Below are 12,353 nucleotides of genomic sequence, written 5' to 3'. Positions count from 1 at the left end.
GAGGTTAGTAGGTAGCTGGGGGTGCGGCTTGGGGTGGGAGGAAGGGATGGGTGAGAGGAAGAACCGGTTAGGGAGGCAGAGACAGGTTGGACTGGTTTTGGGATGCAGTGGGTAGGGGGGAAGAGCTGGGCTGGTTGTGTGGTGCAGTGGGGGGAGGGGATGAACTCAGTTCCACTCAGTTCGCAACAAACAACTGCACCTCCCAGTCGCAAACCATTTCCACTCCCCCTCCCATTCTCTTGATGACATGTCCATCATGGGCCTCCTGCACTGCCACAATGATGCCACCCGAAGGTTGCAGGAACAGCAACTCATATTCCGCCTGGGAACCCTGCAGCCATATGGTATCAATGTGGACTTCACCAGTTTCAAAATCTCCCCTTCCCCTACTACATCCCTAAACCAGCCCAGTGCATCCCCTCCCCCCACTGCACCACACAACCAGCCCAGCTCTTCCCCCCCACCCACTGCATCCCAAAACCAGTCCAACCTGTCTCTGCCTCCCTAACCGGTTCTTCCTCTCACCCATCCCTTCCTCCCACCCCAAGCCGCACCCCCAGCTACCTACTAACCTCATCCCACCTCCTTGACCTGTCCGTCTTCCCTGGACTGACCTATCCCCTCCCTACCTCCCCACCTACACTCTCTCCACCTATCTTCTTTACTCTCCATCTTCGGTCCGCCTCCCCCTCTCTCCCTATTTATTCCAGTTCCCTCCCCCCATCCCCCTCTCTGATGAAGGGCCTAGGCCCGAAACGTCAGCTTTTGTGCTCCTGAGATGCTGCTTGGCCTGCTGTGTTCATCCAGCCTCACATTTTATTATCTTGGAATCTCCAGCATCTGCAGTTCCCATTATCTCTGATACAAGCATGTTGTAGCCTGGAGCTACGGATAATGATGGTAGAGACTCCAATTTCTTTCCATCCAGCCATCCCACCCATTGACATTCCCTCCAACACTGCCACTCAGCATTGGTGTGGTGTGGAAGGATTTAAGAGTTGGTTCTCTACCTGTTTGGCCATGTTATGAACGTAGCTTCTTTAGCTAAATATTCCCAGGTCCCAGTTAACAAACAACACTTCACGACTGGGTAGTTCAATTTGGACTGAGATGAGGAAAAGCATCTTCACTCAAAGGGTTAATATTGTTTCAGAGACAGTAGGAACTGCCAATGCTGGAGAATCTGAGATAACAAGGTGTAGAGCTGGATGGACACAGCAGGCCAAGCAGCATCACAGGAGCAGGAAGGCTGACGTTTCGGACCTAGACCCTTCTTCAGAAAAGGTCTAGGCCCGAAACATCAGCTTTCCTGCTCCTCTGATGCTGCTTGGCCTGCTATGTTCATCCAGCTCTACACCTTGTTATCTCAGATTCTCCAGCATCTGCAGTTCCTACTAGCTCTGAAACAGAATTTAACCTTCTGTCGCAAGGTGAGATGAACTCCATGAAATTCTAAACTGGGAAGAATAACAAATATTTAGACTGTAAGAAATAAGAACAGGGGTGGGTGTTCTGCTCCTCAAGCCTCCTCCACCATTAATAAAACCAATAGCTCATCCAGCACACTTCACGTCCACTTTCCTGCCCTTTTCCTGTAATCCTTGATTTCACAACTGATCAAGAATCCATCTGTCTCTGCTTTAAATATTAACAAAGATAAATTTAGGCTACCTGGTCAGTATGGACGAGATGGACTGAAGGGTCTGCTTCCTTGTGACTGCCCCCACAGCTCTCTATGACAAGGAGTTCCAAAAACTCACAAACTTCTGAGAGAAGAAATTCCTCCTCAACTCAGTCTTAAACTGGTACACCTATATTCCAAGGCTATGACCTCGGATCCTAGACTCTCCCATGACGGGGAACATCCTTTTAGGATCTAACCTATGAAGCCCCTTAGGAATCATATATTTTTCAATGACGTCACCTCTCATTCTTCTAAATTCCAATGAGTGGAGTCTCAGCCTGTTTAATCTTCATTTAGAAGACAATCAGACCAAACCAGGGATCACATTAGTGCCTCCAAAGAAACGATACAATAAAATACAGTGAAAAGCTTCCACAATACAGCATCATTTTGAATAATTTAAGAACAAGGATACAAAAGACATAGCTTGAAGAGGGTTCATCAGTTCTGAGCCAGTTCATCACCATCATTGATGCCAGGGCTGCCATCTGTTCACCACCGCTTCACCGCCATCTACACCAGACCCAACCAGCGTCACCGATCCTCGGGCACCATCTTCAGCGCTGGGCCCATACTCCTCCACCTTCGCCTGTGCCAGACCCAACAACGTCAGAGCCATGTCTCTTGCCACTGGGCAGAGGAAAAAAAATTGACGGGGAAAATTGGGAAAGAGTGAGCAAGTGCGTCCAACTGGATTGCCCTTTGAAGGGGCTGGCACAAGCCTTAAGGACTGAATGGTCACCTGCTGCACTGTGAGAGCCAAAATGGATCTCAGCACTCCGTCATCAATTTCAGCCTCCTGAAAACCTTCCATCATTTGTTCGCCAACAGAATCATTTGTATATTTGTTTTTATTTTTTTGTGTGTGTGGTTCTTCCAGAAATTGAACACTGGGCACTGTGTGCTGGAGATATATTGCAGCCTTGCTGTTTGTTACACTGACACTAACTAAATAAACCCTCTGGTTTCCTTCCAACTTTCTGAGCAAATTGCAGTTGTATTAATTTGTTGATCAACTTCTTGAAAGGCGCATTGAACAAATAGGGTATCCACAATTATTGACCTGGGCCTGTCACACAGCTGCGCTCCCCAATAACAGTGTCGGTGGAATATCCATTTAGTAGCATGATTAATGATTGAAACTAATTGCATTAAAGCTTCTGTCATTCTTTTGCAATGTGCAATGTCTTATTAGCTAAATGCGGAAAATTTGAGAAGTTAATGTTGCTGTTCCCAAACCACAAAGATGAAGAACGGCTGGTGTTTCTTTCTCAATCGCTTCCAGTTCTGTGGTCGTCTACAGATCTGACGAGCTGGACAAATGAATTATGGTCCTGTGGTCAACTTATTTGAAAGTTGACAGAAACAGTGGTCAGCCAGTTTCAGGGGAGACAGGCATTCCAATGTAGGCCATAGCGAAGCTAGTGATCAGTGGCCACGATTTATTGTCTGGGCAGACAGGGCAGTCAATTCACTGTTCAGCAAACTGTTGAGGCTATTTACTGATGGAAGCTTGTGACACTGTTGGAATAAGAGGATCCAAGATTCTCTGTATTCCTTGGCCAGTGTCCAGGAAACATGCGTTTAGGCAACTTTCTGCTTGGGCCTTTGCTTTTCCCAAATTGGTTATGTTTGCCTGCTAAATAACAGTGGCTAGCCTTCGTAAGTTACTGCTTTGAAACAGGATGGGAGACCTTAAGGATGTGTAAAAACTAACATATGCAGGTTGTTAAATGCACCCTCCTGTCCCCTCCTCACAAGTCAGGTCGTGAAATATGAAGCGAGATACAAATCATTTTCTTGATAGTTCATTTCTTTACAGAATGCAGCTTTACACGTCAGCCTCTCACATACTAACCCAGCAATCTCTCTATACCATAAGACCATAAGACAAAGGCCATTCAGCCCATTGAATCTGCTCCATTATTCACCAAGGTCACAGCTGATCTGATAATCCTCAACCACTTTCCTGCCTTTTCCCCAGAAACCTTGATTCCCATACTGATTAAAAATCTATCTCAGCCTTAAACATAGTCAAAGACCCAGCCTCAACAGCACCCTGTGATGAAGAATTCAATGGATTCACTAGCCTCTGAGAGAAGAAATTCCTCCTTATCTCTATCTCAAATGGGTGACACCATATTTGGAGATTGTACCACTTAGTCCGAGGCTGTCAGACAAGAGGAAACAGTTGTCCTATAGCTACTCTGCCAAGTTCCCTAGGAATCTTGTATAATGTCCCCTCTATTCCTCTGTATTCGTATGAGTACAGGCTTAACCTCCCCACCATCTCCTCATATGACAATCCCTCCATACCAGGTAAACTGGTAAGCTTTCCCTGGACTGCCTATAATGCTGGTATATCTTTCCTTAGATAAGAGAATCAAAACCGCTCGTAGCATTCCAGCTGTGGTTTGACTAGAGCCTTGTATAGTTTTAGCAAAGCACTTCTACCATTTCAACTAAAACAAATGAATCCAGATCAAGCCAAAGAAACAACTGACTTCCCCTTAAGGAGGCACTGTAGCACAAATCAAGCCATCAAAAGAAACATACAAAATTGAACTAATAATGTTATTTTGGAAGGTTGGGATGATGATGCATCCCAGACCCTGCAGTGCCCACGGGTTGAAAAATGCCTGAAGCATATTAATTGGCACTGCATTGTCCCCTGCCAGGGACACATGGGTACGGGTGAGAACCAACTGCAATGGGTCAAACGCGTTTCCAAACTTGGCATTACTGATTTGAGTGGTTTCAATTCAACAAACTGCAGTGGCTGGGAATCAAAGTTGGGTCAACTAAGTAGCACGGAACCCTGCCCCACTGCTGCACCACTGCCATGGGCCTCCAGCCTCCCTTTCACGGTACTGGGGGCAAAATACTGAGCTGGATTGAAAATTGGCTGGCTGACAGGAAGGAAAGAGTAGTGATAAACTGTCCCTTTCAGAATGGCAAGCAGTGACCAGTGGGGTACTGCAAGGTTCGGTGCTGAGACCGCAGCTGTTTACAATAAACATTAATGATATAGACGAAGGCATTAGAAGTAATATTAGTAAATTTGCTGATGATACCAAGCTGGGTGGCAGTGTGAAATGTGAGGAGGATGTTATGAGAATACAGGATGACTTGGACAGGCTAGGTGAGTGGACGGATACATGGCAGATGCAGTTTAATGTGGATAAGTGTGCGGTTATACACTTTGGTGGCAAGAACAGGAAGGCAGATTACTATCTCAATGGAGTCAAGTTAGGTAAAGGGGAAGCACAACAAGATCTAGGTGCTCTTATACATCAGTCAATGAAAGCAAGCATGCAGGTACAGCAGGCAGTGAAGAAAGCTAATGGCATGCTGGCCTTCATAACAAGAGAAATTGAGTATAGGAGCAAAGAGGTCCTTCTGCAGCTGTACAGGGCTGTGGTGAGACCGCACCTGGAGTATTGTGTGCAGTTTTGGTCTCCAAATTTGAGGAAGGACATTCTTGCTGTTGAGGGAGTGCAGCGTAGGTTCAAGAGGCCAATTCCTGGAATGGCGGGACTATCATATTGTTGAAAGATTGGAGCAACTGGGCTTGTATACACTTGAGTTTAGAAGGATGAGAGGGGATCTGATTGAGGCGTATAAGGTTATTAAGGGATTGGACACTGTGGAGGCAGGGAGCATGTTCCCGCTGATGGGTGAGTCCAGGGCCAGAGGACACAGCTTAAAAATAAGGGGTAAGCCATTTAGAACAGAGTTGAGGAAAAACTTCTTCACCCAGAGAGTGGTGGATATATGGAATGCTCTGCCCCAAAAGGCAGTAGAGGCCAACTCTTTGGATAATTTCAAGAAAGAGATGGATAGAGCTCTTATAGTGGAATCAAGGGTTATGGGGATAAGGCAGGAACAGGATACTGATTGTGGATGATCAGCCATGATCGTAATGAATGGTGGTGCTGGCTTGAAGGGCCGAATGGCCTACTCCAGCACCTATTGTCTATTGTCTATTGTCAACTAATTTAGAAAATTCATGAGACAGAAATGAAACCAAAACAGATCCTATTAATGATTGATGGGCCTTTTAAAGGAGTTCTTTAGAAAAGGACATAAACTCCAAAGGAAATTTTTGAAATTATATCATGGTGTACTTTTCGTGGGGTGATATTGCACTTAGGCCCTGTGAAGCCTATCAGTTGCAGAAGGCCGCAAACTAATGAGATGCTCAAGGCTACACTGGCACAACGGTCTCTCCTTATACAACTTTGGGAAAGCCATGAAACAAATTAAATTAAAGAGCCCCTTGATAGGATACTGCCTATATTTTCTGGAGTTCAGGAGAATGGAGCAATTGCATTGAAACGCGCAACATTTTGAGAGAAGGTGACTGTTTTATTGATTCATCGGATGTGAGCAGGATTAGCAAGTCCAGAATTTAATGAGCATCCATACTTTGCCTTGAGCAGCGAGTAATCTGGGAAGCAGGCCTCCAGAATCTAGAACTATGGCGACTTAAAGGAAGTAGTCAGTCATTTGGATTGAAGCAGGGGAACAGGATTTCACTCTGAGATGCCTGAATCTTTGGAACTGCCTACCCCAAAGGGCTTAGAGTGCTTTGCCATTGAGATGTTCAAGAGAGAGGTCGATGATTTATTGATCAGTGAGGAATCAAGTGACGTGTAGATGGACAGGAGGATGGAATTGACGTAGTAAGTCTGCCTTAACTGGACCGAATGGGGGAAGCAGGAGTGAGTGGTCATACAGCCTACTCCTGCTCCAATTTGTTATGTTCTTGGGCTCCCTGTCTAATAGACCTGGTGTCAGAGATAATGGGAACTGCAGATGCTGGAGATTCCAAGATAATAAAATGTGAGGCTGGATGAACACAGCAGGCCAAGCAGCATCTCAGGAGCACAAAAGCTGACGTTTCGGGCCTAGACCCTTCATCAGAGAGGGGGATGGGGGGAGGGAACTGGAATAAATAGGGAGAGAGGGGGAGGCGGACCGAAGATGTAGAGTAAAGAAGATAGGTGGAGAGGGTGTAGGTGGGGAGGTAGGGAGGGGATAGGTCAGTCCAGGGAAGACGGACAGGTCAAGGAGGTGGGATGAGGTTAGTAGGTAGCTGGGGGTGCGGCTTGGGGTGGGAGGAAGGGATGGGTGAGAGGAAGAACCGGTTAGGGAGGCAGAGACAGGTTGGACTGGTTTTGGGATGCGGTGGGTGGGGGGGAAGAGCTGGGCTGGTTGTGTGGTGCAGTGGGGGGAGGGGATGCACTGGGCTGGTTTAGGGATGCAGTAGGGGAAGGGGAGATTTTGAAACTGGTGAAGTCCACATTGATACCATATGGCTAGAGGAGCTCGAACAGTTCATCCACTTCACCAACACCTTCCACCCCAACCTTCAGTTCACCTGGGCCATCTCCAGCACATCCCTCACCTTCCTGGACCTCTCAGTCTCCATCTCAGGCAAACAGCTTGTAACTGATGTCCATTTCAAGCCCACCGACTCCCACAGCTACCTAGAATACACCTCCTCCCACCCACCCTCCTGCAAAAATTCCATCCCCTATTCCCAATTCCTCCGCCTCCGCCGCATCTGCTCCCACGATAAGACATTCCACTCCCGCACATCCCAGATGTCCAAGTTCCTTAAGGACCGTAACTTTCCACAGGCCCCAAACCCCACCTCTTCCTCCGGTACATTGATGACTGTATCGGCGCTGCCTCTTGCTCCCCAGAGGAGCTCAAACAGTTCATCCACTTCACCAACACCTTCCACCCCAACCTTCAGTTCACCTGGGCCATCTCCAGCACATCCCTCACCTTCCTGGACCTCTCAGTCTCCATCTCAGGCAACCAGCTTGTAACTGATGTCCATTTCAAGCCCACCGACTCCCACAGCTAACTAGAATACACCTCCTCCCACCCACCCTCCTGCAAAAATTCCATCCCCTATTCCCAATTCCTCCGCCTCCGCCGCATCTGCTCCCACGATAAGACATTCCACTCCCGCACATCCCAGATGTCCAAGTTCCTTAAGGACCGCAACTTTCCCCCCACGGTGATTGAGAACGCCCTTGACCGCGTCTCCCGCATTTCCTGCGACACATCCCTCACACCCCGCCCCCGCCACAACCACCCCAAGAGGATCCCCCTCGTTCTCACACACCACCCCACCAACCTCCGGATACAACGCATTATCCTCCGACACTTCCGCCATTTACAATCCGACCCCACCACCCAAGACATTTTTCCATCCCCTCCCCTGTCTGCTTTCCGGAGAGACCACTCTCTCCGTGACTCCCTTGTTCGCTCCACACTGCCCTCCAACCCCACCACACCCGGCACCTTCCCCTGCAACCGCAGGAAATGCTACACTTGTCCCCACACCTCCTCCCTCACCCCCATCCCAGGCCCCAAGATGACATTCCACATTAAGCAGAGATTCACCTGCACATCTGCCAATGTGGTATACTGCATCCACTGTACCCGGTGCGGCTTCCTCTACATTGGGGAAACCAAGCGGAGGCTTGGGGACCGCTTTGCAGAACACCTCCGCTCAGTTCGCAACAAACAACTGCATCTCCCAGTCGCAAACCATTTCCACTCCCCCTCCCATTCTCTTGATGACATGTCCATCATGGGCCTCCTGCGCTGCCACAATGATGCCACCCGAAGGTTGCAGGAACAGCAACTCATATTCCGCCTGGGAACCCTGCAGCCATATGGTATCAATGTGGACTTCACCAGTTTCAAAATCTCCCCTTCCCCTACTGCATCCCTAAACCAGCCCAGTGCATCCCCTCCCCCCACTGCACCACACAACCAGCCCAGCTCTTCCCCCCCACCCACTGCATCCCAAAACCAGTCCAACCTGTCTCTGCCTCCCTAACCGGTTCTTCCTCTCACCCATCCCTTCCTCCCACCCCAAGCCGCACCCCCAGCTACCTACTAACCTCATCCCACCTCCTTGACCTGTCCGTCTTCCCTGGACTGACCTATCCCCTCCCTACCTCCCCACCTACACCCTCTCCACCTATCTTCTTTACTCTACATCTTCGGTCCGCCTCCCCCTCTCTCCCTATTTATTCCAGTTCCCTCCCCCCATCCCCCTCTCTGATGAAGGGTCTAGGCCCGAAACGTCAGCTTTTGTGCTCCTGAGATGCTGCTTGGCCTGCTGTGTTCATCCAGCCTCACATTTTATTATAATAGACCTGGTGAACAGTTCTTAAACCTGGAGTTTGCTCAGTCATGGCTACTTTGTGTACAAAGTGCTAAAAGCAAGATCTTAATTTACTATACAAATCAACTTTTCTTTTGTGCTTTCATGCGTTGCAATCTTTACATTCGGTACCCATCCCTAATTGCCCTTCAGAAGGTGGTGGTGAGTTTCCTTCCTGTGAAGTTCCAGCATTTTGATCCACTGATAGCAAAGGAACTGTGATATATTTCCAAGTCAGGATGCTGTGTGACTTGGAGGGCAAATGGCAGGAAAGTACATAGTGTCTGCATTCATCTGTTACCCTATCCTTCCTGGTGATGAAGTTTGCGGGTTACTTAAGGTGATTTTGAAGGAGTCTTGTTGAGTTGCACAGTGGATCTTGTTGATGGTAGACAATGTTGTCACTGTGCTTCAGTGGTGAAACGTAGAAACATATCTTCAGAAACAGGGAGCACATTAGGCCATTCGGCCCTCTGAGCCGTTCAATGTGATCATGGTTGATCCTGTACCTCAATCCCATAATCCCACTTTCTCCCCATACTCATTGATATTATTAAAATCTAAAAGTGCATCTGTCTCTTTTGATCTTCAGGGACTTGGCTACCAAAGCTTTCTGTGGTAGAAAATTCCACAAGTTCGTGACTGACTGAGTGAAAAAGTCTTTCCTCAACTCAGCCCAAAATTGTCTACCCTGTATCCTGGACTGTGACCCCAAGTCCAGATTCCCCAACCAAGGAAAACACCCTCTTGCATCTAGTCTGCCCAGTCCTGTTAGTATGTTATTCTCCTCTTATTCTTCTAAGCTTCGGGGAGCTTCAGGGCAACACGGTGGCTCAGTGGTTAGCACTGCTGTCTCAAAGCACCAGGGACCCAGGTTCAATTCCACCCTCTGGTAACTGTCTGTGTGGAGCTTGCACATTCTCCCCATGTCTGCGTGGGTTTCCTCTGGGTACTCCAGTTACCTCCCACAGTCCAAAGATGTGTAGGTTTGGTGAATTAACCGTGCTAAATGTGGGGTTACAGGAATGGGTGGGATGCTCTTTGGAAGGTTGGTGTGGACTCAATGGGCCAGATGGCCTATTTCCGCAGTGTACGGATTCGACAGAATACAGGCTCAGCTGAACCAACCTCTCCCCATAGGACAGTCCTGTCATCTCTGGCGTCAGCCTAGTGAACCTTTGCTGCACTGTCAAATCTTTTCTTAGACAGTGAGACCAAAACTGCACTCAGTACGTCCAGTGCTGTCTCTCAAAGGCCCTGTACAACTGTAGTAAGACATGCCTACTTCATCTTGCAATGAAGGCCAATGTGCCTGAAGGTGGTGGGTAGAGTGTTGATCATGAGGGCTGCGTTGTCCTGGATAATGTTGAGCTTTTGTCCTATTGGAGCTGGACCCATCCATGCAAGTGGGAAGCACTCATAACTTGTGCCTTGTAGATGGTAGGCAGGCTCTGGATCCTCAGGAGCTACTCACCATCGAGTTTCCAGCCTCTGCACTGGGAGCCATCCAATGTTTTCGAATAAATTAAAAATGCACAATTGGAATCGGATGATGAAAGATTGATGGAGTTTAGGGATGTCTTCTTTTTGAAAGTGACCAGCTTCCAGGATATTTAGCAGAAACTTTCATCCACTTTTCTCTTCTCACTCCTCAAGGTTTTACCTAGCTCTTTGTTACATTTTCTCCCCTGTTGTTTATCTCTCAGCAGCAGCTCGGACAGCTGCAAACTAACAACCTTTATTTAAAATCCAATGTTAAGGTTAGCCTGCTGTTAGCAACCAGTGACACCAATGCTTTAAAAGAAGTTTGGAGCTCAGAGCAAAGAAGCCAAGATGATTCCTAAACTCAGGAAGCAGCCACAGGATTGTTAATGTTTATTGAATGTGAGGGCTTTGAAATTCAAGATAAAACACAACTGACTATACTCTGACCATTGCTAATGACTAACGGGACAGTAACGGAGGAATGAAACAGCCCAACTTGGAGAGAAAGCAAACATCTTCAATTCATTGACAGAAATAACAAAACTGCTTCATTTCAGGAATGGCTAGCATGCCTTTCCCAGCAGCTGACCCTTATTGCGATGTTGCTACAAGATCGAATTCTGGAATAACAAACCAGGTGGCTTGCACAAATTCAAAAGTTCTGAAGGAGGGCCACCAGACCTGAAACATTAACCCTGTTTTCTCCTCCACAGATGCTGCCAGACCAGCTGAGCTTTGCCAGCAACTTTGTTTTTGTTCCTGATTTACAGCATCCACAGTTCTTTTGGTTTTTATTTGGCTTGTACAGATCGATATTCACAATCTAGATAACTTCTCATCAACTTGTTCAGAGATGTAATTACACACCTCTGAAGCAGGTAGGGCTTAAGCCCGGTCCAGGGGCAGGGACACTATCACTGAGCCACAAGAGGGCCACAAACTTTTTTTAAAATTTGACCTTTCTTTTTAATCGCTGGAGCGGGTGGCATCTGAACCCAGGCCTCCCAGGCCTCCCAGTCCAGGAGTACGGACACTCCCACTGTGCCACAAGAGGGACCAGATAGTTCCAATCTAACCCAAATGGAGGAATTAAGCCCAGCTGCGCTTTCGTGATGGGTGTACAGAGACATCCAAACTCTGACTGCAATCTCACATTAATATTACACTTATAGCAGAGGAGATTTTTTCGACATATTCAAAATTACAAGGGTTTATGGTGAGTAAATAAGGAGTGAATGTTTCCACTCGTGGTAACTGCGGACTTCAATGTAATCCCTCAGTTGAAAATTTGCCCTACTCCTCATTTATCCCAAAAGTCCATTCCTTTTAGAAAATAGTTATGTGTGCAAGTGCCAGCAATGTAACATCACCTCCTCCCTTCTCACCATCCGAGAACTCAAACACTACTTCCAAGCGAAACAATAATTTACTTGTCCTTGGTTTAATTTAGCATCCTGTGCTACCTGCTCACAATGTGATCTTGTGTACAGTGGGAACGCCGAATGTACCATTCCTATTCTCATCATACCTCATTAAAACACCAAAGTTAGAAACCTTAGAGAGTTTCTTTGGGGCGAGAGGAGTTTGCGGAGAAAGAGAAGGGGAACCATGGAGGGATTTGAGGCTTGGGTTTATTTACACTGGGTGATATCTAGAAGTCAATGATTAGATGAAGGAGACGAATGATGTGAATCAGAGAGAAACCCGGTCAATGAAAGGTTAGGAATTCAGTTTCAAGTGAGAGTAAACACCAAAACAAGTTAAAGAAAAGGTAGGGAGGGCTTAGTGGCTACATAACACTGAGCTTCAGCTAAAAAGCCATGAAAATTGTTCCAGGAAAAGGCAAGTTGAGACCAGAAATTCCACAATGTTGATATCTGGCCAAAAAATGTGAGAGAGTGGGAGGTAGTTAATGGATGTACGAGTTCTGTAGAAGGGTCCCTGGAATGGAAACATTAATTGTGTTTTCTCTCCACAGCCTTGTTGAAT

The sequence above is a fragment of the Stegostoma tigrinum genome, chromosome 9, assembly GCF_030684315.1.
Source record: "Stegostoma tigrinum isolate sSteTig4 chromosome 9, sSteTig4.hap1, whole genome shotgun sequence".
Lineage (NCBI taxonomy): Eukaryota > Metazoa > Chordata > Chondrichthyes > Orectolobiformes > Stegostomatidae > Stegostoma > Stegostoma tigrinum.
The sequence above is the reverse complement of the archived record's forward strand: the minus strand, read 5'-3'. Positions refer to the sequence as shown.